This window comes from Carassius gibelio, chromosome A9 (assembly GCF_023724105.1).
Source record: "Carassius gibelio isolate Cgi1373 ecotype wild population from Czech Republic chromosome A9, carGib1.2-hapl.c, whole genome shotgun sequence".
NCBI classification, from domain to species: Eukaryota; Metazoa; Chordata; class Actinopteri; order Cypriniformes; family Cyprinidae; genus Carassius; species Carassius gibelio.
This window is the reverse complement of record NC_068379.1, coordinates 22,773,470-22,800,977: the sequence shown is the minus strand read 5'-3', so window position 1 is coordinate 22,800,977 and position 27,508 is coordinate 22,773,470. Positions and strand designations below refer to the sequence as shown.

At 37.9% G+C, this 27,508-nt stretch overlaps 1 protein-coding gene across 1 annotated transcript in view; it reads right to left on the bottom strand.

The window, feature by feature from the left end:
- Nucleotides 1–26,862, bottom strand: part of LOC128019997 (low-density lipoprotein receptor-related protein 1B-like) — a 199,717-nt gene extending 172,855 nt beyond the window's left edge. The window contains exon 1 of the mRNA XM_052606482.1: nucleotides 26,768–26,862. The gene's annotated coding sequence lies outside the window, so the exon portion shown is untranslated. The remainder of the gene's footprint in view (nucleotides 1–26,767) is intronic.
- Nucleotides 26,863–27,508: the final 646 nt, after the last annotated feature.

Here is a 27,508-nt window from a genome sequence, read left to right as displayed (position 1 = left end):
ACATTTGAAATGTTCTATGTACTGGTTTTCGAGAAAGAAAAGTCTAACTAACCTTGGACAGGAAAGCAAACTGTTTGCAGTACATGAGGTCCCTGGGAATGCCTTCTGAGCTCTACTTTCACCAGAATCTCTCAGAGCCAAAGAAAAGCCTCAGGTCCAATAAAAACATAAGCCAAAAGACAACTCTACAATGGTTATTCCTTAAAGACATGGCTCAGTCCATGGTTTACATGCTGTCTATTTTAGAGAAGAAAGAGGTCATGGGGCTTCATATGGGGTTCTCAGAAAATGAGGCCTCAATATGGTTATTTAATCATCATACTGCACAAGAGCACAATCACCTATGCATTTTTCTTATATGTGCAAATAAGGCTAATATTTTTTGTGGCAACACTTTGATTTCAAGGAACTTATATCTCTTCAAAGCTTGGATGAAAATAAGAAAATCAAACAAACTTGCTGGTACCCTTACAGCTAAGATAAGAAACACACACACACCTTTTTTTTGCCCGGTAAGAAATCTTAGCTGAATTTATTATGTATGTAATGTACTTTATATTCAGCTGCCTTTATTCCACACTGACCCTCAATTTCTTCACTGGCTACGTTTACATGCACAATTTTTGGTTCAGTTGGACAGAATTCATTCCAATTGATGAATCTGAATGTAGTGTTCACATGAACACTAAAGAAAGTGATCGGGTTGATGTGCATTAAAATGTCACAAGCTTCACATCGGAATTGATTTTTTTGAGGTGCACACTGCACAAATATAGTTTCTCACTGTTTGCACATAATAACCACTCTCCTAAATGGCTTCTCTATTTGTTTTTAACAACATAATTAATATTTATCCCTTTATGGATAATTATACATAAAAACCGCTGTGCCATGCTGCTCATACATTCAGTAAAAATGCCACTCCCCACGCTTCATGCCTGTGGGTGAGAAGGTTGTCCTGCGCCACTTCACAGTTTCAGGGTGAAAGGGGAGTTTTATTATGACAGGACATGGATTTATACAACACTTTATTCATTATGCTATTTCTGCATCATTGCACATGCGCAGTCCCTTCGGTTTTGGGGTTCAATCCGATTGAGTGTTCACATCCACTATCAATCTATTAGAAAATAAATAAATCACCCCCTTCAATCCAATAGAAATTTAATTCTGATCAGGTTCAATCGGATCGATTAACGTATTTACATGAAGGTTTTTCAGTCTGATTGAGATGTCTATCCGATTACAAACAGATTATTTTCATGAAGTACTCACGCAGGTGGTGCACTATGACTGGTGAGCATATCTCTCTCTCCATTTCCTGAGTAGTAATACGTACAGATGAACTCTATGTTGTTTTGTACTAAAAATCCACAAGGGTAGCTCAACCTCAATTCAATCATCAGTTACTCACCCTCATGTTTTTCCAAACCTGTACGACTTTCTTTCTTCTGCAGACATTTTAAAATAAGAGTCTCAAAGGCATTTCTTAAAGTAAGAAAACATGACGTGTTGTTAGTGTGGCTTTCATTTACACACAATCAAAGCTGAAAACCTAAAACTCAATAATATTTTTCTGCTTTGTAAACAGTGGTTATTTCCTTCAGGATACACAAACCTAGTCTAAACTCACCTGTATAAACAAGGATTGAAGTACTCTGAAAACTGAACACCTTTGACAGAGCAGCCACAACCCTCGTGGTTACGTACAAATGTCACTAGAATTCCTTCTTGCTGTTTATTAGCTCTTTTAGCTATCAGTCGCTTGTGGATGCTCTTGGCAACAGTACAGCAATCTGTCAAGATGGTGTAGGTGCTGTGGCATTGTGTATTTTTCACTATCCTAAGAGAGAAGCATTGTAATTTCCCTCCTAACTTTCCTCTCAGAAGATATATCTGCCATTTACATGGGATACAGAGTTGTACTTTGTGTTCCTAAAGTTGGGTCAGAGAGACAGTGGCATTCGTTCCAATGTCAACCTGGGTTTATCTTCAAATGTCAAAGAGATTAGCTCCAAGTCAAACTGTCCACTTCTGTTATCTCAACATGCCTCTCTCCCATGTTTATATACTATATGGAGCTCTAATGAAAAAAAAAACTTGGATTTATTGAATTTTAAAGACTAGCCAGTAATTTTAGATGAGGATGTGTTTTAATGGCACAGCTTACAACCTAATTAAGCCCTATGGAGATAAACATAACAAAAAGATATATATATATATATATATATATATATATATATATATATATATATATATATATATAATTTTTATATAAATTATATTTGGGCTGGGTATTGACACATATTTACTGATTCGATACAATTTTGATACACAAGCTTGCAGTTCAATTAGGTTCCAATTCAACATGGCAATTTGTCTCACCAGTAAAGTAAAATATCTTAATTAATGCTGCAAAAATGTGTTATGAAGTTTTTTTTTTTTTTTTAGCTGTCTAATGAGTTTATGGTCACCAAATATGTTTATTTATGAGGTAAATAGAACTTTACGTGACATATTTTTTTCATAGATTTCGGTAAGTTGTACTATTTCTTTTAACATACCTTCAGATTTTCATTCATGTTTATTTTGTGCTATAACTTGTATTAAAGTGGAGGAGGTGATTAGTTCACGTGCACTTCCTGCTTCTCTTAAGCTGAGTCGCTACAGCAGTCTTTCATTTGACACTCGACAAAATGTTATTTATTGTTTGAAAATTCGAATAAAATTTGAATTTGAAATATTAGACTTTGCACTTTATTGGATTGGAGAATATGTAATTTACGTTCATTAACTGAAAACTGGAACTACTAATTGATTCTTGGGATTTAAGAATAAATAATAGCTTCATAAAATTGGAAAAGATTAAAATTACTTAAAATCAACAAGTATATATAATTTGTACTCATCAAATAAATGATTTAAAGTACCAGTAACAGAATTGTTTAGTGAATGCCATAGAATGGCACAACAGACAAGATAGCGGCTCCAAGTGGGGGATCAAACCTGCAATCTTCAGCTTCTCTGCCATCCCTTAAAAGAAAGTTCAATAAGAAAGTCCACAGGGCAACATGCACACATCCCATTGTTTCTCACTGCATATTGGCATGTATCCTCTGTAAATCATTGGTTGGATTTAATTAAACTAATTCATCATCACGAAGTAATGTAATCAACATCCTATGAAATGGAGCCATCACTTCCTCCGCCGGGCTATGCCTTCCAATGCACCGCCTGTTAATACATCACATTCAAAACCACTCACTGCTCAATAAAATGTCCATACATCACCCCCAAGCCCCTGTAGGAGAATCGGCACATTCACACTTCCATGCATTTTTAAACAGTACTATTCAGTCCCTTTCAAACACCTGATGCATTCAGATGGCTTTGTGCTTGGATTCATAGTAAAGCATTTATAGTAAAGCATTCAATTTATATTCCACAATCTTTTGATGTCTGTTGTTATGTAGATCTTCGTACAGGCTCCATTCCAGGGAAAACACCTTAGTATAAATGCCATTCATATAAATAATGCATAGCTTCTTTGGAGAAACATGCAGAGCCAAAATAAATAAATGAAATTAAATAAAAAACCAACACATTCATACAAACAATTATTTGCAAAGGAAGATGATTTTTTTTATCTGACAGTCCATTACTCTGGAAATAAATGTACTGTACTCATGAACAAAGAATAACCCTTGGCTTGGTCCCAACTTGATGAAAATCACAGGAGAAAGCAGTTTCAAGCTCCACACAGCATAGTAGGATGCCGTCTACTACTGTCCAAAGTCACAGTAGACAGCATCCACATTGAAGAAACAATTCTGTGATATTAATAATTGTAAAGATTCACATCCTGTCCTTTAGAGAAAATAGGCTACTGTTTGTGCTTTCCAGCATGCTGTTATGTCGTCTTGCCTTCAAGGGATGTTGGTCAACCAAACCACTGAATGAATGATGAAATGCATGCTTTTTGGTGACTGTCACTGAATACAATACGACTGTTGTCCAATTGAACTGCCTAGAATTTAATGCCATCTAAAGATGTTGTTTGTGTTTTAAAATGTCCATACAATGAAAGATCCTTCAAATCTTTTGTCTTCCACAGAAAAAAAAAAAAAAATATATATATATATATATATATATATATAAATATATATAAATTTATATATTGTAGGTTAGGCAGTGAGTACAGTACACTATGACATTTGCAGATTTTTATCAACAAGAAATGTTCTCTAAAACAAATGACAATTTACAATGTGATTATATTACAAAGGTTTTCATACATGCATTATGTACAGTATTTACCGACTTTTGCATTATATACTGTATTCAATTGTTTAGTAGACAACTTCTCTACTGAATGAAAACCATCTGTTTGCACTCCTGCCTCTACGCTTAACATATACCAACAGAGTTCTCTTCAATAACAGCAGGGGACTAATGTAGGCTTTAGTAGTTTGATGTCATCCAGAGGTATCGTGACAGCGAAACTGTCAAGGTGTTGAAATATGCTCTTTTCACAGGCTGCTGGTGACAAGCTAGTGATTTTGTCCCTAACTAAAAAAAAAAAAAAAGCGGAGGAGTGAAAGAAAGAAGACAGCAGTGGAACTCAAAAGATCTGTCATGAATAGAAAAAGAATCTCTAACTATGGAGGTACGATATCTGCCAAGAAACATTGTGAATTCCAAAAGATGGTATGACAAAATACATTATAAAAAAACATTAATAAAAAAAATATATATTTTACTTCCTATAGGATGATGTCATTCAAGGTGTTTTTTTAGTTATAGGTAACAGGATGGAAAGGCAAACTATAAATTAATTAACAAATAAATAATAGTTCCAAGAAAATGTTTTACTTAAAATATTGTAACTAGAACGACATAAAATACATCTTAATTAACTGCCAATTTGCTCACTTGGTTCAATAAATAAATAAATAAATAAATAATCAATTAGTCATTCAAATAAAGACAGGTTCAGTTAATTGTGGCATTATGGTAAAAGACAACTACCTAATAATATCTACATATTTATGTACTTACTTACTTACTCACACACATTAAAATAATACAAATATTTTACCCAGACAATCAAAACATATATAATAATAAAAAAACTGCATACATATGCAAAAGGAAAAACCTTCGCATCTCATTTACAGTCTTAATTTAGAAAATAAAATTAAGTCTCAACCTTATTTGAGCTGCACCCAACTCTGCATGCTTCACGCACTGACAGTGAAGAAAGCTTTGCCTTTGTTTGGTCTGTCTGTTTGTTTGCTGCTCCCAAGCAGATGGCATCATCCACAGGAAGTGAATCAGCTTGGCTCTTACAGCACACAGGCTCCCACTAAATTAAAAGGATCATCTCCAAAGCTCCCTACTTACATACCAAACCCCCTGGATGTCTGGAGTCATAGGCGTCGCTAGGCCATTCTTAGGAGGGCTAGTCCCTATAGTTCCATGAACTGTACACAAATTTGTGTTCGCCTCAGTCCTCTTTAAATTTCATATGAAATCAGCGGCAGACTTCTTTTGGCTCCTCCCTGTCTTTCAGTGCATTATTTTTTAATCCACAGACGGCAGCAGCGCAAAATGAGAAACATTAATAGAAAAATTAATATCGTTTTCAAATTTCCTATCATTTCAGTTTAGTTTTAGTTATTTTCATTAATTGTTAGTTTTAGTTTAGTTTTTATTTTGTAAACACATTTTTATTTAGTTTTTATATATTTTATTTTTAGTTTTTATACAATTACATTTTATAGCAGATTTAATAGTTTAATTTTTAGCAGAGTTAATGGAGCACAATGTAGATCAAAGCAAGACAATTTTATCAAAGTTTAATGTTTGCATAGTTTAGTTAACTCTTGTGCAAATCTCTTAATGATGTAAATAAATTATTTACAATTGAACAAAAAACTAAAATATGCAAATTATTTGTAAAGGTTTTCAGAGGTACTATAAAGCTACAGGCAACTGAGTTTTTTATCAGGGTTGGAGCTAAACTCTGCAGGACAATGACCTCTCCAGTGTTGGATTTGAAGAAACCTGTTCTTTGTAATCGTCATTGAAACACTGTAAACAACCAATTTGTTGGATCTTTTGCACAGACTAGCCACCGGTGCATGCCCACCTCTCCCTCTATGAACGTAGACAAAAAAAGAAACAATCTAAAATGCTTTGAAGCCTCATACTACTCAAAACTAAATGCAATATTATTATTTAAATTATGTTTGCCCTTATCTTTGCCACTCTAGCACGCATGCGCTTCAGATGTGTAACGCAATCAATCCCAGTTCAAAAGCTACACAGGACACAGCAAGCAATATCAGTCATGCGGTGCAGGGCTGAATATGTCGTCCCGGCTATTCCAAGCTCTATTATTGCAGTCAGCGGGTGATGCAGTTGAACAGTCCACAAGTCATCAAATATTCCGCTGGACCGGCCTCCATGTATGTCAGATCAAGGAATCTAGAAAAAAGTGTTTATTATGTTTAAAATCTGGATATTTTTCTTACAAAAATGCATGGATTCACTACTGGAGGCCTTTATTTATCCAACGGATCCATGTGCTGTATGTTTGATTATGGATGTGCATGCTTTATTTGACGACTTGTGGACTGTGTTTAACTAAAACACTCACCCCTTGCAATCATAGAGCTTGGAATAGCCAGGACAACTTTTTATTAAACTCCGAATCAATTCCTCTGAAAGAAGAAAGTCATATACACATAATGCCTCGAGGTGTGAGTAAAACACAAGCTAATTTTCATTTTTGGATGAACAAACCTTTTAACCTGTTAACCAGAACTCCCATTATGGGACTCACAACTGAAAATTACCTTCCTAACTTAACATTTTAATAGTTCCTGACTTCAGTGTGCTACACACACAATTTTGGTGTCTTTGGAAAGAAGAACCCATTGATAATGCTGAAAAAGATAAAAAGTTTTAGACACTGAAGAGCCCTGGAAACATTTTTTTTTTAGCACACCGGGTTTTTTTCATATAAAAATACATGACATCATTCCTGGAGTAATCCAGAGAATGAATGGGTTGAAAGTCACATGTCTCATGAGTTTCTATTTCAAATCTGAAGAAGATACCATGAAAAATTAGATTCCTGCAACCATTTTTCTAAGACTATGTCTAGATAGACAATATATTTACCAAAAAATGTAAGGGTTTCACTTACTATTTTAGTACTTAAACATACCACTGCATAGTTATAAAGGTAGCACTTTATTTTACAGTCCTGTTCCTCATGTACATACCATGTACTTGTTATAGTAATTACAATAGCTATGTAATAACTAGGTACTAACCCTGAACCTACCCCTAAACCTAACCCTACCCCATGTAGTTACCTTGTGTTACCAGAACTTTCTTAGATAAATACACTGTAAGTACACTATAAGTACATGTTAGTACACGTACTGTAAAATAAAGTGCAACCATTATAAAATTATAGGCAGAATCTTCAACATTGGATAAATGATTTATTTGAGCACTAGAAAAATACATTAAAAATAATTTGAGTAATAATAAGAATTATATTATTATATGATATATTAAAAAATTATATGAATTAACTATAGGCCTATGCCAATTAGTACATCATGAGATTGATAGAAATACAGCATTTACAATGATAGACACTCAAACAGTCGATAATGACATGCTGATGGCCTTAATACAGATGGCAATCATACAGATGCGCCGTATATTCAATGATCACACTCTATTCATATAGAACGCATTCACAATGATAGCTGTCTATCACACACTGATTATCAGTCATATAGATGGTAATCATGCAGATACTGCCACATTCTCCTCAAAACACACACACATATATGAAAAGTGTTGAAGAAGAAGAAAAAAAAGGAAATAATTATTTGTGCAAAAAGCTGATCGCTAAGTTATGCCCCCATCAGATGAAAGGTGTGTGGATCACAGCGCTTCTCGAGAGAGCATGCTATTATTTCATAATTTGAGTTTCCCCCACTGATCTATATATATAACTGGATCGCTCATCGCGTTCTAAACTGCCAACAGGCAGTGAAGCCACCGGAAGTGTTCGAGCCGCCATCTTACTAATCCCTACCAGCAGAGAGCACCATTGAGTTACATTCAAACCGCTGTCCTAAAATAACTCGATTTGAAGCTGATCAGTCAAACGGGACTCGTTTTTATGTCATGTGTAATGAAGTAATGTTTACTTCAGATGTTATCTTCAGTGTTTACGGTCTTTTGGGACAGGAAAAGCGATATATTTAAATCGTGTAGCTGGGTGTGTCTACTGCGCACTGACGACACAGGTAACTGATCAAACACAAAAATGGCTTATTTCTTTATGAACAAAATTATTCGGGAATTATTAAACGAACATAGTATCAGAAATGGATTTTAATATATTATAATGAATTATACAGTTATGTTGTTAATATTTCTCTATAATGAAATAAAAAATAATAATTTACTATCTGGGAAATAAAGCTTTGTATTTATTTCTTAAATCTGTACTGTATATAGTCAGTTATTTCTCTGAATAAATTCAGATTTCAGAACGAACACTTTGTAGTTTGTTATATGTGTTGAGGTCGTGCCCCTCTGATGTTTATCATGTTCATGATGCTCACTACTGTAATGAATGTAGCTTTTTAATAAGTAGGGGAAATTCCCGACATTTAAAAAATAATCGTTTACATGCCTAGGGTGTTAGCATTGTAATAATGTACAGTGATACTTCATATTTATAAACACTGACTTGTTAGGTGATGTTTTCTCATTAAAATCATACAAATTCCTATTAATTCAATGGAATGTTTTTGCACACTATGGATTACCAATATGGCGGCGCAGCGGCTTCACTTTAATGACGTCATGAGCAATCCAGTTCTATATTATAGATCAGTGGTTTCCCCTCAATTTCAGCTGGTGTACTTCCATGAAAAGTTAGAATGTTGTGACTTTTTTTAATGAAGATCAAAAAGATAAACAATACAGATTTATTTTCACAGCCATCTTTTTTCTTATTTATCAAGGGTGCCGATATTAGTTGAGGGCACTGTGGGCTGTAACTGTATATAACAACTGAGAGAATGAAATGAGAAAGCACCATTTAAAAAACGATGTCACTTTTATAACCTGCTTTGATTTGGCTTTCGTCTTAATGTTGTGAGACAAAACAGAAAAAAAAAAAATTACAGCAGTTTGTGCTCATAATTGCATCAAACTCTACTAAAAACATTGCCCATCACACAGAAAGATAAAGGGTACAAAGCTGTAAATGGGACAATTTAAGGTACAAAAGCTAAAATGCGCACCCAATGTAACTTATTTACCCCTAAATGGTGCCTTAAACTTTTTCTAACAATATAACTAGGGATGTCATAAAGGAAAATAAGGGATAATTGTGATTTTTTATAGGAAAATAAGGGACAGAATAAGGGATGCTCAAAATATTTGTACCGTACCACGTCTATGTCTGCAGTCTGCAATCCTTCCTCGAATGTGTTAACAAAGGAAACGGTGATTTGTGCAAACAAAATTACTTATCAGTTAAGAATTTGTTATTTTCATGGTCTGGTAGTCATATCAAATGGCAGATGACTGTGAATAGGGGACAGACTGTGTTCTGTATAACTTTCATACAGAATGCTCTGATGAATTATATAACTTTACTGGAACCAGCTAACTTTTGAAGGAAAACCCCTGTTATTACAATTGGATTAGCTGCCTGGAATGCGGAGACATGTCCAAATCAACAAACATCAATGCGATTATAATGTCAGATCATTATTATGTTGGTGGATATGAAGCAATGCAGGTAGGCTGTTTAATTTGCGAGTGAATGGCTAGGTAATGTTAACTGATTCTAAAGCTGTAATTTGCCTTGCTAGGAGTTAATATTTATACATTTATTCATTTATTCATTAAGCAGATGCTTTTATCCAAAGTGACTTACAGATGAAGACAGTGGAAGCAATCAAAAACATCAAAAAGAGCAATGCTATATAAGTGCAATAACAAGTCTCAGTTAGGTTAACACAGTACACGTAGCATGGGATTTTAACTAATATAATAAATAAAAAGAAAACAGATAGAATAAAAAAAAAATAAAAGAATAGAGCAAGCTAGTTAGAGGTCTTTACACATACACACACACATACATATACAATTGCATAATAAATGAAAAGAAAATAGAATACAAAAAGATTAGAAAGGTAGTTAGATTTTTTAAAGAATAGAATTAGAATAGTGAGTGTTAAAGTTAGAGGGTCAAATGAAGATGGAAGAGATGTGTTTTAAGCCGATTCTTGAAGATGGCTAAGGACTCAGCTGCTCGGATTGAGTTGGGGAGTTCATTCCACCAGAAGGGAACATTTAATTTAAAAGTCCGTAAAAGTGACTTTGTGCTTCTTTGGGATGGAACAATCAAGCGACATTCACTTCAAGAACGCAAGCTTCTAGAGGGCACATAAGTCTGAAGTAACGAATTTAGGTAAATGGGTGCAGAGCCAGTGGTAGATTTGTAGGCAAACATCAATGCCTTGAATTTTATGCGAGCAGCTATTGGAAGCCAGTGCAAATTGATAAACAGAGGTGTGACGTGTATTCTTTTTGGCTCATTAAAAATTAATCTTGCTGCCACGTTCTGAATTAACTGTAAAGGTTTGATAGAATTGGCTGGAAGACCTGCCAAGAGGGCATTGCAATAGTCCAGCCTGGACAGAACAAGAGCTTGAACAAGGAGTTGTGCAGCATGTTCCGAAAGAAAGGGCTTGATCTTCTTGATGTTGAATAAAGCAAATCTGCAGGATCGGACATTTTAGCAATGTGGTCTGAGAAAGTCAGCTGATCATCAATCATAACTCCAAGGTTTCTAGCTGTTTTTGAAGGAGTTATGGTTGATGTGCCTAACTTGATCGTGACATTGTGATGGAACGATGGGTTTGCTGGAATCACAAGCAGTTCTGTCTTGGCAAGGTTGAGTTGAAGGTGATGGTCCATCATCCAGGAAGAAATGTCAGTTAGACAAGCTGAGATGCGAATAGCTACCGTCGGATCATCAGGATGGAATGAGAGGTAGAGTTGAGTGTCATCAGCATAGCAGTGGTATGAAAAGCCATGTTTCTGAATGACAGAACCTAATTATGTCATGATCCTGCCCTCGTGTCCTTGATTTTTCCTAGTCTTGAGGCAGGATCATGACAGACCCTTGTTTTGTGTACAAGCGCATGGCCTTGTCTTTGGGCCATGTGCTTGTGTTGTCTCGTTCCCTTGCCCCGCCCCCCTTGTTATCCTAGTCGTGTCATGATTGCCCTATCTGTGTCACCTGTCGTGTCTTAATTGTTCCCCCTATTTAGATCTCCTAGTGTGCTCTGTCTTGCGTCGGTTCATTGTGTGTTACTTATGTGCTTCTCAGATGTGTTCCACACTGGTGACTGTGATTGTATCCTGTATACCGTGAGTGTTTGTTTATAGTTAGTGTTTAGTGTCTTTATCTGGTCAGCCCTGTCTTGTTTGGTTATTTAGTCCTTACCCTAGCCCTTGTTTTCCCCCTCGTGGGTTTTTATTTTCCCCTTTTTGTAAATAAACCCCTTGTTTTGTGATTCCCTGTCTGCACTTGAGTTCCTCCTTGCCAAGATCCTGACAGAATGAACCGACCAAAAAGGAACTCAGCAGGCAGGAGGTCCCCCGAGCTCCAACACTTGTTGGAGTTCCGTCGACAATGTTGGATGTCGTCCCCCACCGACAGGAAGGGGGTCACCCTCCCATACTCGCCCGAGGGGGAGTGGATCCTTCGGAATTATGCCCGGCTGTGGGAGAGCATCTCCCAGGAGGAGCCACAGAGGTCCCCCCCACCTACCCAGCTGCCGGCGATCCCGGAGGGTCGTGTCCTGGCCGTGGCAACCCTGGGGGATCAGTTAGGTCCCTCCCAAGATCCTGAGGCACCTCCCACTACCTTAAGTCTCCCCAACAAGCGAGGGAGACGGCTTTCATGGGAGTCAGCTTCAGAGTCTTCGGCGTCCGAGGCTGCCCTGCCCGAGACCAACCTCCCCCAACCCGCCTCTGACCCAGCTGTAGCCTCTGCACCGCGCCCGAGGAGGAAGAGGAGGAAGAAGGGGCCTGCCGGTCCTGTGACCCTGTCTCCTCCCGTGCCAGCAGCGGTGAGCGCTGGCGTGCCCGTGCCAGCAGCGGTGAGCGCTGGCGTGCCCGTGCCAGCAGCGGTGAGCGCTGGCGTGCCCGTGCCAGCAGCGGTGAGCGCTGGCGTGCCCGAGCCAGCAGCGGTGAGCGTGCCCGAGCCAGCAGCGGTGAGCGTGCCCGAGCCAGCAGCGGTGAGCGCTGGCAAGCCCGAGCCAGCAGCGGTGAGCGTGCCCGAGCCAGCAGCGGAGAGCGCTGGCGTGCCCGAGCCAGCAGCGGTGGGCGTGCCCGAGCCAGCGGCGGTGAACGTGCCCGAGCCAGCAGCGGTGAGCGCTGGCGTGCCCGAGGCGGCAAAGAAGAAAGCCGTATTCAAGTCGGCAGTCGTGAGAGCGGAGGAGAGAGCCGCGGCCGACTCTGCAGCAAAGACTCTTGTACAGTCGGTCTCATCTCATAAGGAGATGCCAATTGTCCTAGCTGCTAAAGCATTTTCTGATTATTTGTCCCGTCTTGTCCAAATTTTAGAAATCCCCGTCAGTCCTGTCTTGTCCCCTGACCCTGTCCCCAGAAGTCCTAAGTGTCCAGCCGTTGTCTCCCCGTGTCCCGTTGATGTGGCCCCGTGTCCCGTTGATGTGGCCCCGTGTCCTGTTGTCCCCCCGTGTCCAGTAGATGTTGTCCCCTCGTGTCCAGTAGATGTCGTCTCCCCGCGTCCCGTAAGTCTTGCCCCGCGTCCCGTAAGTGTTGCCCCGCGTCCCTTGTCTGCTCCCGTCATGTCCCCGGTCAGTTGTCCCGAGACCCCTCCCCGCCCCTCACCACCCAGACCTGCCCGTACCCCCCGTCGTCAGCCTTTGTCCTGTCCTCCTAAGATTCCTACCCCACCCTCCCGCCCTGGTCTGTCCCCCATAAACTTTGTGGTCCCGCCCCCTCCCCTTCCCTGTCTGTTTTTTTTGTTATGTCACCCTAACCCTGCCATTGTGTTTTCATGTTTGCCTTTGTTATTATTAGTCATGTCTTGTTGGTTTGTGTCTGTGTCCCAGTCTGTCATGTCAGTCATGTCCCGTGTTTGATGTTCCCTTGAGGAGCGTCTGGAAGCCGCTCCTTAAGGGAGGGGTTCTGTCATGATCCTGCCCTCGTGTCCTTGATTTTTCCTAGTCTTGAGGCAGGATCATGACAGACCCTTGTTTTGTGTACAAGCGCATGGCCTTGTCTTTGGGCCATGTGCTTGTGTTGTCTCGTTCCCTTGCCCCGCCCCCCTTGTTATCCTAGTCGTGTCATGATTGCCCTATCTGTGTCACCTGTCGTGTCTTAATTGTTCCCCCTATTTAGATCTCCTAGTGTGCTCTGTCTTGCGTCGGTTCATTGTGTGTTACTTATGTGCTTCTCAGATGTGTTCCACACTGGTGACTGTGATTGTATCCTGTATACCGTGAGTGTTTGTTTATAGTTAGTGTTTAGTGTCTTTATCTGGTCAGCCCTGTCTTGTTTGGTTATTTAGTCCTTACCCTAGCCCTTGTTTTCCCCCTCGTGGGTTTTTATTTTCCCCTTTTTGTAAATAAACCCCTTGTTTTGTGATTCCCTGTCTGCACTTGAGTTCCTCCTTGCCAAGATCCTGACAAATTATGCCATGTAGACAGAGAAGAGAAGTGGTCCAAGAACTGAGCCCTGAGGCACCCCAGTAGTTAGATGCTGAGACTTGGACACCTCACCTCTCCAAGATACTTTGAAGGACCTATCTGATAGGTAAGACTCAAACCATTGAAGTGTTGTTCCTGAGATGCCTTTTGCCAGTAGCGTTGATAGGAGGATCTGGTAGTTAACCATGTCAAAAGCAGCGGACAGATCAAGCAGGATAAGTACTGAAGATTTGGATTCTGCTCTTGCCAGTCTTAGAGCTTCAACAACTGAGAGCAAGGCCGTCTCAGTTGAATGTCCACTTCTGAAGCCAGATTGGTTGCTGTCAAGGAGATTGTTGAGTGTGAGAAATGTAGAGACTTGTTTGAACACAGCTCGTTCAAGTGTTTTTGCAATAAAAGGAAGAAGGGTAACTGGTCTGTAGTTCTCTAAAAGAGATAGGTTGAGGTTGGGTTTCTTAAGTAGTGGAGTTATACGTGCCTGTCTAAATGATGAGGGAAAAACACCAGTGTGGAGGCAATTGTTGATGATGTGAGTGAGTGCAGGTACAACTTCAGGAGAAATGGCTTGAAGGAGATGAGATGGAATTGGATCAAGCGGGCAAGTTGTAGGGTGATTAGAAAGGATGAGTTTTGACACTTCTACCTCAGAGAGTGAAGAGAAGGATGTAAATGAGTGTTAGTTTGCTGGTGATATGAGCTTGACTGACTGTGGTGTGGAAAATTGTGCACTAATATGTTTAATTTTATTAATGAAAAACGTTGCAAAGCAGATATTAGAGATGAAGCAGGAGGAGGAGGAGGAGGACAAAGAAGTGAAATGTTTTAAAAAGCATACGAGAGTTAGATGAATTGTTAATTTTGTCTTGGTAATATGTCCTTTTAGCAGAGGAGACATTAGCAGAGAAAGAAGATAGGAGTGACTGATACACAATAAGATCAGTAGTATTTTTGGACTTGCGCCACACCCTTTCAGAAGCTCTAAGCTTAGAACGGTGTTCGCGTAGAACATCAGATAACCAAGGGGCAGAAGGGGTGTTACGGGCTGGCCTGGAAGATAGGGGGCAAACAGTGTCTAAACAAGATGTAAGAGTGGAGCAGATAGTGTCAGTAGCACTGTTAGCATCCAAAGATGCAAACAGTTTAGGGGAAGGAAGTGAAGATGAAACCATTGCAGATAGCCGGGAGGGTGAAAGTGTGCGTAGGTTACGTCGAAAGATGGCATGTGGAGGGGTAAGTGATGTGTCAGGGATCATGTTGAGGTTAAGAGTTAGGAGGAAGTGATCCGACGTGTGCAGTGGAGTAACCAGAACATGATCAGTAGAACAGTTTCGTGTATAAATAAGGTCCAGTTGGTATCCTGTTTTGTGAGTAGCAGTAGTTGACACTCGGTTGAGATCAAAAGAGGCAAGCAGAGTGTGGAAATCGGCAAACAGAGGTTTATCTAGATGAATGTTGAAATCTCCAAGCATAACTAGGGGAGTACCATCCTCAGAAAAGGTTGAGAGCAACACATCTAATTCATCCAAAAAAGTTACCCAGTGGTCCTGGGGGTCGATAGACAACTAAAAAATGAATTTTAAAAGGGTAGGTTACAGTAACTGAATGAGATTCAAAGGAGCTGTTGATACCCAAAGATGGTAAAGGATTAAATTTCCAATCATTAGAGATGAGCAGACCAGTACCTCCATCTCTTCCGGTCAAACGGGGAGAGTGGGAAAATGAGAAATTATTGGAGAGTGCTGCAGGTGTAGCAGTGTCCTCTGGTTTGATCCAGGTCTCTGTTAGGGCCATGAGATTAAGCTTTGAATGACTAATAATAGAAGTAATGAAATCGGTTTTGTTTACAGCAGACTGGCAATTACAGAGACCAATAGGAAAAGAAAGTAGTGTATTAGCAGACATAGGCAAAGTATGCAGGTTGTTAAGATTGCGCTGTCTACATTGTGTGTTGCATGGTTTACGAGTGGTAATGATAGTAGGGATCTGGAAACACATAGTAAGATTTGGTTATAAACAAAAAAAAACAAAACAACTGAAACAGAAATGAAACAAGTAAAAGGAAAAGGATCTTCCCACAAGGAGGGCTTAACTGGAGGGCTGCCGCGGTATACTAATCTTTTTTAAACCCGACAAAATGGAAATTGAATTCAGCTGAACGTACTTTACTGTTTATCACAACAAAGGTCTAAGCAAGCGCACAACACTGACAACGTATGCGATAGAGTACGAGACCAAACGCAGCACGTCTCAACACAGTAAACAAACCAGTGTTTCCTAGCAACGACAACTGCGCTAAACACTAATGAGACAAGAAATAAATACACTTACTTAATATTTTGCTATCTTCCTTACCCGTCTTTGGATATTTGCGTTTAAACACAAGTTAAACCATAATTTGGCCATGGGATTTCAAGGCAGACTGCTCTGTATCTGTGGTGTCTAGCGGGAAAACAACGCCAGAATGCAGTCACTTCACTATGGTTTGCATTAGTATTAGTTTGGATTTTGTAGTTACTGCAATTTTGACAACCTTGTTTCTCTGCAATGGGACAAAATTCAACCAGGAGACTTTGTCACAAGACAGAACAGATGTCACAAAGCCCATTTTAGGACTTAACTCAATTTTGACCAGATGTGTATTTACTGCACTTTGCCTTTGGACGGCAGTGTACATATACTCATAAAACACAGAGTTCAAAAGATGTTAATCAAGTTAAATGTCATCTGATGATCTCATAAATGTCCCCTGCACAGTCTAGCATTTAGTTAGCATTTCATTCTGTGCTTAGAGGCGGCCATTGAGGTAAATATTGCATAATGCAGAATGCCATTCCCTCAGCTCAATAACAAGATGCTATGCTACATTACCTCTCAAACCTCCTTTCTGCAGGTGTCAGTTCTCTGGGGGAATAGGCACATTTACTCTCCATTTATTTCAGTATGAGAGGGGCCATATAACTGCCCTTAGAGGAGTGCTCATAAAATCCATACACATTTCTATGCATCTTAGATGGAAAGTCACAGCCAAGCTATTTTTGCAAGACCACCTATTAATTCCAAGCAACCCAAGTCCAATGCTGTTATACTCTGAGGTATGCTCTTTTGTTTTGGGGTCAACTGTTTTTAAGCCATGGATACTCAGTGGACAGAAAGATGGAGCAGATGGATCCTGTTAAATACAGTATAAAAACTGAATGTTGCAGTTTAATAAAAGCATAAAATAACTGCATATTGTACAATATTTATTTGTGTAAATATTGTATGACATTTATAATCATCATTAATGCACAAGTAACATTAAGCTTCTCATGAGTGGAACTATATCCCAACTTAATGTTAAATTTAAATTATTATGGCTCTTTTATGTTTCACTTAAATAAGTGTTTAATAGAGAGTCAACACTGTCAACATTAATTTTACTTGTTGTTTCTGCTCTATCAGTTTGAGTATGTTATGCTATGTGTACAAGGCTGTTAGTACTGATTGAATTATTAAATCTAAACTACTGTTACTTGTCTGTATGCTTATATATTATCTTTGCCTGTATATACATATTATTGATACATTGCTTGTCATTTTTTACAATGCCCTCCACTATTATTGGCACCCTTGGTAAATATGAGCAAATGTGGCTGAGAAAATAAATCTGCATTGTTTATCCTTTTGATCTTTCATTTACAAAACTAAAAAATAAAATAACACTAAATAATTATGTATTATTAAAGTAAAACAATTGTAAGTGGGGAGAAAATCTCATGATGAAATAATGCTTTTTTCCAATGCATGTTGGCCACAATTATTGGCACCCCTAGAAATTATTTTGAGTTAAATATCTCTGAAGTATATTACCATTGATATTCACATGTTTTAGCACCCCAGGGTGACTAGGAGCATAATATTTTCCAGCCATGGCTTCCTGTTCCACAGAATTATAAATATGAGGAACACGAAAGCCAAATACCCCTTAATCATCCATCACAAGAAGTAAAACCAAAGAATATATTTCTGATGTGCATAACAAGATTGTTGAGCTTCACAAAATAAAAAAGTAGCTGTAAACATTGAAAATCCCCGTTTCCACCATCAGGGCGATAATCATCAAAATATGTTAAAATCAATAATCAACTAAATATGTTAAAAATCTGGAAGAGGACATGTGTCTATATCGTCCTAATGCACAGTGAGGAGGAGAGTTTGAGTGGCTAAAGACAAAATTGCAGTGATTAGTTGAGTATTGGGGTCAGAAAGCCTAAAAATAAATAAATAGCCATCAGCACATGTTGTTCAAGAAAAAATATCATTGCTCATCCAAAAACAAACTCCATCATATTCAGTTGTCAGACACGATTGGAACTTCAAATGTCACTGGCTTCTATGGTCAGAAAAAAAAAAAAAAAAAAAGGAGCTTTTAAGTAGCTGACCCACCTGATGGGTTTAGTACAAACCGGGGTATAAAAAAAAAAACCCCATTACCAGGGTTAAATATACTGCTGGATATTTAATGTTGTTGGGCCTGTTTTACTCCTGGAAGTCCTGGTGTCATGTTCAGATACATGGCATAAAGTATTCAATCAGATACCATCTCTTATTAGATGTTTTCCTAACTCTTCAAGCATTATAGGAGAAAACTCAGAGCTGTTACAGTATCTTGGAAAAAGGATGTTGCAATAATTGGTTGCCAATAATTGTGGGCAACGTGAACTAGAGAAAACATTTATTTAACAATGAGATTTCCCCCCACTTTTAATTACTTTATTTCAATGAAAGTCTAGATTTTTGGTAATATTTTAAATGAAAGGTCGAATGGATTAACAATGTAGATTTATTTTCACAGCGGCCTTTGCCGGCCTTTTATAAGTGAGATCAAACAATAAGGAACATTCCATGTGTGGGGCTCTGTACAAAATAGAAAAATAAATAAATCAAAAGAAGAAGAAAAAAAAAGAAGAAGGAAGAAGGAAGTGAGGGAGAAAGACACGAAAATTTATATATATATAAAAAAGGTATTTTCTTGTGTCCTGAGTAAATAAAACTTCATGTACAGCTTCATGTGTAATCCAGGTAATATAACATATATTTAATCAAAGAAGGGTTTAAGGGCCAGTAACGTACAATTAACTTGACAGATGTCTAAAGAAAACAGCTGTCATCTCTTCAAAAGCTAGAACATCATGTGCTCACCTTGTGGCTCACCGCCTGCATCACCTTCTGGGTGTTGCGAGTTAATGTTTTGCCAAGAACAAAAATGAGAACAAAACAAAAATCAATCTATCTCATCCTTTCTGTTCAATTCAAACTTCAAGGGAGGGGAAAAAAAGAAAAGAAAAAGAGCAGCAATTTTTCACTCAAGCATGTATTTCCTGATAAAGAACATTACGCTCAAAATAAAAAGCAGGAACCTATGGAACAGAGTGAAGAGCACTGAAATGACCCATATTCACAAGCTAGGACCACAAACTAAGGAACTGGGGAAGAGTAGAAAGAGGATGAAGGGGTCGAGGGAATGGGATGATGGTCAGGTTGATCAGGGCGTCTTGAATTGAGGGCTCAGAGAGACTCAGGGTGGGTGTACCGTCTCTAGCATATATTTAGGCCATACCATGAGGACCCCCCCGATACAACCTAATAGAGATATAATGTGGGAGAAGGTTGACTAAATGGATGATAAGGGAGGGAAGGGTGGGTTCGAGAGAACGAGACTAGCAGTGCGGTGTGACGTGGCCCGGTATATATGGAGGTTCTTAGAAGTCAGGTGATTGTTTGGGCGTGCCCCTGCCCCGAACTTTAGTTAATACCAATTAACTCCATTTGTTTTATTTAAACCCAAAGAAGCCATTCCTCATTCAGCTTTACATTTTCCTGCAGTTCTCTTTAGCAATTCAGAGATAATCTTAGCTGTAAGGTCATTCTACTCATAACTCATGTCAAAAAACTGAGGTCATACTCCACTGACCGATACAAGAAATAGCATGATGTATTTGGAAAGCTCCAAGACTGTCATCACAATATGTTTTTCTTCATTACAGTAAAGTGGGCTGTCCCCCAGCTCCCCTGATAACCCAATATGTCATGCTGGTCCCACAGGGAAGCTGGATGGGTAGCCTACCCAGGATCCTGCTGGCCATGTGGCAATGAAAATGTGCAGCTGCCCTTCCCTGGAGGCCCTGATAATGGAGTGATTACACTTCTCTGTGGTGGCAGAACTTGGTCACACCAACGCTAGGAATATGCAGTACCGCCGCTCCCTATACGCAGGGTACGTGGTTTGTGTAGGGCACCAACTCCCAGGGTGGCACCATCCCAGTTGCCTTCCCAAAACCTTCCCCCAACCGCGCTCACAAATGTTCGCACCTCACGTTTGCAGCTGAATTTTCATAACTGATGGATGGACATCTATGCATGGTTAAAAGACATCAGCAATCTGTCACAGAGAAAAGAAAGTAAACAACAAAAAAACACGCATGAAGTTCGCTTGACGTTGACGATCGATATTCGCCAATTTAGGGACCATCTATAAAGTTACATGCAATATTAGCATACACTTTTCTAAAGTCAATAGCATTTTATGAATGACACAGTCATAAAAACAACTGTAATCGTTCATCTAGGTGTCAGCTATAATGCAAACCTTGCACATTTTTGATATTCATTAAAATAAACTGTAAATCATATGTAAATTGTGCTACTTTTTTACAACTGAATGGGCTCAAAGGCAAATCTGAAGCTCAATAGTATTTGAGGAGAAAGACTTGCAGTCATAAAACAATTGTAATGTTTTCATTTAGGTGTCAGCTACAATACACGCCTTTATACATTTTTTATTTATTTATATTTATTAAAATAAATTGTAAATCATTAGGTAAAAACAAGGCCTGTGTATCACTTTCAGGCACATTCCTGTGATTTTTTTATTTTATTTTTTCACCACCACCAAGCATCTAATATTCTCTCTGACTTTTCAGGCTCCCTTACAAAAATTAGCAATGGTTTTACCAAGAATTACACCAAAAATCAGCGTTCTTGTAGCCATGTTAACTGCAAATTAACCATGCTTTTGTTACCTTAAATAATAATTTACAAAGAAGTATTATACTGTAATATTTTTCATTTTTGTTGTAAAAACTAAAAACTTAAAATGCATTATTTAAAAACAATGAAGCAATAATGATTGGTTAACCCTCTGGAGTCGATCCCTGCATATATGTGTTATGAGGCACTTTTTCCTGATATCCCTGAAAAGCACTTAAATTACACTTTCAGTTTTGATCGTACAGAGCAATGCATTAACTGAATGTGCAAAGGGTTTACTTTTATTTGCAAACACATATAATAACATCAAAACTTTGTGCGTTTATAAAATAAAGAAAACAAGGTGTCTGCAGCCTTGGTCTGTAGTGATCTTAATTTAGAAAAGCATCATTAAAATTAACTGTAACTCAGTTAATACTCAACGAAGAGACATGAGAGATATATCTATAGAAAGCTTGACATGTCTACTTTTAATATTCTGTGATAAAATAATCCATATGAAAACAACGCGATGTCCAGTCTTTCACGTCTCCCTTCATTATATCTAATGCGACCACGCCCACTCCCTGAACTCGCTATTGAAATTACAATGTTACACTTGAAACACATGGGTTATATTCGCCCTTACCACAGAAAACAAAGCAGTGTGGCTGCTCTTCAGGTTTTTTTTTTATTTTATTTTACTGTTTGCTTTGCGCTGAGAGGAATAAGACATAATTCACCCCAAGAAGATGCGCTGAGGATTACCTCAGGATTTGAGTTTTGGATTTGCTCAGAAAAAAGAATGAATGAAGTGCTTAATCCTGCAGAGATCATAAACATGGGTAAGTCTTTTTTATTATTATTATTAATATACTTGTATTAGGTTTCACATAACGTGTACACGTTTTACTAATAGGACTTTTTCCTGACTAAATGTATAATCAAGTGAAACATTATGAAGTTTCATTCACATAATCTAAATGTTCTACTGTATTACTAGTATCAGTGACCATCACAATAATGTTAATAATGTAGTTTATCAATTAGTTTATTTGAGAGCACATAAACAATATACACTTTGGAAATGCTAGTTATGGGATGTTCATTTATATTTTTTCCATAATAATAATATACCAGTAATTATTTATTTTTTTACTATTTAAAATAACTGCTTTCTATTTGAATATATTTTACAATTTAATTTATTCCTGTGATCAAAGCTACATTTTCAGCATCATTACTCCAGTCTTACTCCAAGTGTGTCCATATACACTATACCATTCAAAAGCTTGGAGTCAGTATATATAGAAATTAAAACATTTATTTAGCACACACATGATGATAAATAAAAACAATTAATACGATAAATGTTACAATGCTGTACTTTCAATTTATATAAAAAAAAAAATGAAAAAAATATTCTCAGCTCTTAGAGTAAAAGATCTGAATATTAGACAGATTTCTGAAGGATTGTGTGACTGGAGTACTGATTATAAAAAATCAATTTTGAAAGTCAGCTTTGATTGTTCCTAATAAACTGTTTAACTGCACTCGAGAGTGAATCTCAAATTATTCTGTGGGTTAATTAAATATATTCAAAATATACTAAAAACATAAATTTATATACATTTATTTTGTCCTTACATTCATTCTTGCAACACTTCCCTCGCAGTGACACAGCTGACTGAAAGGCTTATTATGCAGCTCATTACGTGGGTCCTTGCCTTATCACGTATAAATCACAATAATATTCATGATAGTTGATGCCTACTCACATATGACTTTTACTTTTTAGGGTCTTAGAAAATTTAAATCAATCTATTGTTTTCAAAAAACCCTAGACATCAGAGGGTAAAAATATATATTAGGCTTATACTAAATTTATGTACATAACATGTTATTACAAATACCTGCAAAGGGAGCCAAAGGGTAATTGCTGCTGTTACACTTACAGGCTAAACATTTAATTCAAATATTCACTCAATCTTAAATTTTTGGCCACCTTTTTGTTATAGATGACACATCCTCTACAATTTCTTCAACAAAAAAACATGTGGACATCCGCCAGTGACTTCTGATCCCCTGGAACAGCAAAAACAATAACTATATTGATGAAAACCAAAGTCTTAACCCCTTGGAGTGGAAGCCCGCACCGGTGCGGATTGTCTTATATTTTATTGTTGACCACTAAAATAACAATTACTCTTAAGTAAAGAATAAGGTATCGTTTGAAACTGCAAAGGGTCTACTTTTATTTGTATATAGTCATTATAACAACAAAGCAATGTGCTTTTGTAAAATAAAGAAAATAAACAGGGTGCGCTCTCAGTCCTCACTGTCCCCGCAAGCTGCTTTCAGAAACGTGTCACTAAAATTAACTGAAACTCAACAAATAATTTACACACATACAGGAGAAATATATATAAAGAAAGCTTGGCATCTCTACTCTTCTGTGATAAAGTAATCCATATGAAACCAATGACAGATCCAGTTTTTCCCCTCTGTTCTTATTATCTCTAATTAGATCATGCCAACGCAGTTTTCGCGCTATTAATATTACAAATCTACATGTAAGTCGCACAACATGTACAATAAACACCTACATCACCATAAACAAAGCAGCAACGTGTTAATCTCTGATAGGGAAGTCGTGGCCTAATGGTTAGAGGATTGGACTCCCAATCGAAGGGTTGTGAGCTCTAGTCTCGGGCCGGACGGAATTGTGGGTGGGGCTAGTGCATGAAGAGCTCTCTCTCCACCTTCAATACCATGACTTAGGCGCCCTTGAGCAAGGCATTGAACCCCCAACTGCTCCCCGAGCGCCGCAGCATAAATGGCTGCCCACTGCTCCGGGTGTGTGCTCACAGTGTGTGTGTGTGTGTTCACTGCTCTGTGTGTGTGCATTTCGGATGGGTTAAATGCAGAGTACAAATTCTGAGTATGGGTGACCATACTTGGCTGAATGTCACTTTCACTTCACTTCACTTCACTTTTTTTTTCACTTTTCATTTTTGAAAGAAGATGCGGAGGAATAAGCCTGTATTTACCTCAGAAGATGTACTGAGAGGAATACGCTTTGCTTACCTCACAACAGCTCACATTTATTTGTTTGTTTGATTGTTTGTTTGTTCGTTTGTTTGTTTTAGTGGGTCGTAGGGGGTTAAGAAATTATAGAAATTAAATTTTCATAATAATAATAATAATAATAATAATAATAATAATAATAATAATAATAATAATAAAGAAAATAAATGTTTTTTTTAGCAACAAATCATAATATTAGAATGATTTCTCAAGGATCATGTGACAATGAAGTATTGATGCAAAAAATTCTGCTTTGTGTGTGTGTGTGTGTGTGTGTGTGTGTGTACTGTCACCATGTTTGCGCTGTCTTTTTCCGATCATTGTGTTGTTCGAGTCCATTTGTTTCCTGTTGTTGTCTAATTTTCCTACCACTGTTTTGGATATTGCACTCATGATGTCTTGACTCTTGTGTTGTTTATTTGTTTGTTTGTTCATAATAAACTCTTTAACTGCACTCAGAAGTGAATCTCTATCAAGTAGCAGCTATAGGCTCAGAAATTAAAAACACTCCAGGTGAATCTTATTATAAATCTAAGAGGATTAAGAGTTGAACCTAATAATATGAAGCAAATGGAGACAGCTTCTGCAGTATCACTCTATCGTTAGATTCACTTACATGAGAACTAGTAGTCATTTAAGGTGTTCTCAAGCAAGTCTTACTTGACGAATATTACAAGTGACATAGTATAATATAAACAGTCCCAATGTGTGTGTTACATTAGGCAGAGATGTACTTGGCAAGTACAACAGTGTTCATCAACTTTGAAGCAATACATTTCAATTATTTTGAAGATTGGTATGAGTAATAACCAGTGAATAAGGATGCCAGTGCAGTGTCCAGCTCAATGACTTTAAATAAATAGCCTTGTTTCCACCGCAGGAACTTTACCTAGGAACTAGGGACTCTGGCCTGGTACTTGGTGTGTTTCCACCGCAGGAACTAGGAACTAAATAAAGTTCCGGGTAAAAAAATGCCCCTCAGAAAGTCCCTGCTGGCGAGGTGGTACTTTTTCAAAGTTCCGGAACTTTCGGGGGCGGGACTTTGGCGCTAAACACGCTGATTGGTTGAGTTCACGCAGCATTGGTTGGCTGCATATACACATATCCCTGAACTAAGTACATTTCTGCAGCTGTTATTATGCTTAAATGAAAACGAAAGGAGGCAGTGGTATTTTATATCCTATTTCGTTTTATTGTAAATATATTGAGGGGAAAATTGCAGTAGCCAAGACGAGCTGACTGAAGTTATCAAGTACGCTGCTGTTTATAGATTTACCTGACTTGTGCAGTCAAGGACATCACACTCCCAAGACGAATGCATAAAGTCTGAACTAACTACCGATGATGCACGTCCAAAATCAGCGTACTTTTTTTTTTTTTTTTTTATCAGCGGTACTTTGTATTGAGAAACGCGTGCAGACCTACGTCACCAGTCTATTTGCCTAATCTACCCGGTACTTCACACCGCGGTGGAAATGCAGAAAGCAACAGGTCTGGGGGGAAAAAAGTTCCTGGTAAAAAAAGTTCCTGGTACAAATGTTCCGGGTAATTTCGGTGGAAACGCGGCAAATGTAGTCCGGACCCACTTTATATTAAGTGGCCTTAACTACTATGTACTTACATTTTAATTAATAATTTGGTACAATGTACTTATTGTGTACATACATGTTTTTACATTGTACTTATATATATATAAAAAAAACTACATGTAATTACATCTGTATTTAATTTCTGTAATTACATTTATAATTACATTGTTGACCCATACTTTACACCTTAACCCACCCTTAAACTTACACATACCTCCAACCCTCTCCCTAATCTTACCCCATCCCACCTCAATAGCAGCAAAAGTGTTTTACAATACAATATGAACACAATAAGTACATTGTACTTATTTTTTTATGTAAGTACATAGTAGTTAAGGCCACCCAATATAAAGTGGGACCTGTAGTCCTTTCTCTATGAAGAGTCAAAATTAATAAATATAAAATAAAAAAGTGAGGATAAATTAAAGCAGTTAGAGCAAAGAGTGGAGTAAGCTTTGTCACTTTTTACTTAAGATAATGTTTAGCCGAACTATGTACATGTTTGTAGCATGGTTTAATGTTGGCAAAAATATAAATTTTAGACCTGGATAATTTAGATTTGACATAAAATATTTTTTTTACTTTTTTATGTGCATCCTTCAGACCTGTCTAAATACATAGATATACACATTACATGATAAAAAATTGTGCACAGCTTCCTAGATTAAAGGGGCAGCACAGCTTATTCACTGATTTTACTCCCCTATCGTAAGGAACACAGTAACCGTAGGGTGCTCAACATGCACAAACACATGAATACATTTACCCATGCCAGTGGAGTGTTGTTAGTACATTCATGCGATAGTAGTCTGTGTTGGCTTACAAACACATTAAATTCCACTGCACATTTTGTTGTGGAAAGCTGTTTGAAATGCATTGCCTATCAATACATAATCTATGGTAATGAGCTTTTCAAAATTCCCATGATAAATATGCCTAGAATCCATTCTATGGAATTATAAATAAAACCGAGTGAACATGATTAATCTAAATGATAATAGAATACCAGTGGTGAGAATTGTTGACCCACTGTGCCTGGAATATGCAATAAATTAAGTGTGTCTAAAAATGTCCTGCATCTAAGCAACTGTGCACACAGATTTACCTTTAACTGATTGATCTTTTCATTAATATAATTCCCCACACTTTGTATGTAAAGTGCTATCTGAAATTAAACAAGGTGAGGAACAATGGTGCAGGTTGATGCTGATTTTTTTGGTGCATGGAGATATGGGAATGCAGAGATGTTTTCTGGCATTGTGGGTTGATGTAATGGTTACTTACATTTGTCCAGAACCTCATCAGAACCATCTGGACAGTCTGGTTCCCCATCACAAAGCCAGCTCTCGGACACACAGGTCAGCTGGTCACCGCATAGTAACTCTCCAACGTCACAGAAAATGGGCTCTAATGAGAAAGTGGGGTGGAGACAGAGATGGAGTATGGAATGAGGCGCAGTACAGTAATTAAATGTCTAAATTACATGATTATGTAATCAATATAAGGATTAGTACAATAAGTACATGTGAAATGCATTAACTCACAATGATTCATCAGTGACATGAATATGATGACAATTAATTTCACTGTACAGCCAGGCAAGAATAATCAGTATTAAAGGCAAATTCAGTTGCAGAAACATCACAGGATAACTTTTCCCATTCTCTTTTGTTAGTACAAAAGCCTCACAGTTATATCCAACAATATTTACAAGAAAAGAAGCAGCTGTGAGAATCACATCACTCAGAACTGGGCCACACATTTCACTTCTAAATTCCTGATTTCCCAAGCTACATGATTTATGAACATATCAAAATGATTATGATCCAAAATGTTGAGGCAGGACTGCAAGTGATAATTCTATGCACCACTGCTCTCTGTCCTTGCTATGCCCCACCAATACCTCCACATTACTTCACACTCTCTCACACACAAACACACACACACACGCACACAACCCCCGCCAAGCAAATTCACTATCAAGGGACAGAATTATAAATGTCAAACGGTTTCATCTTGCTCCTG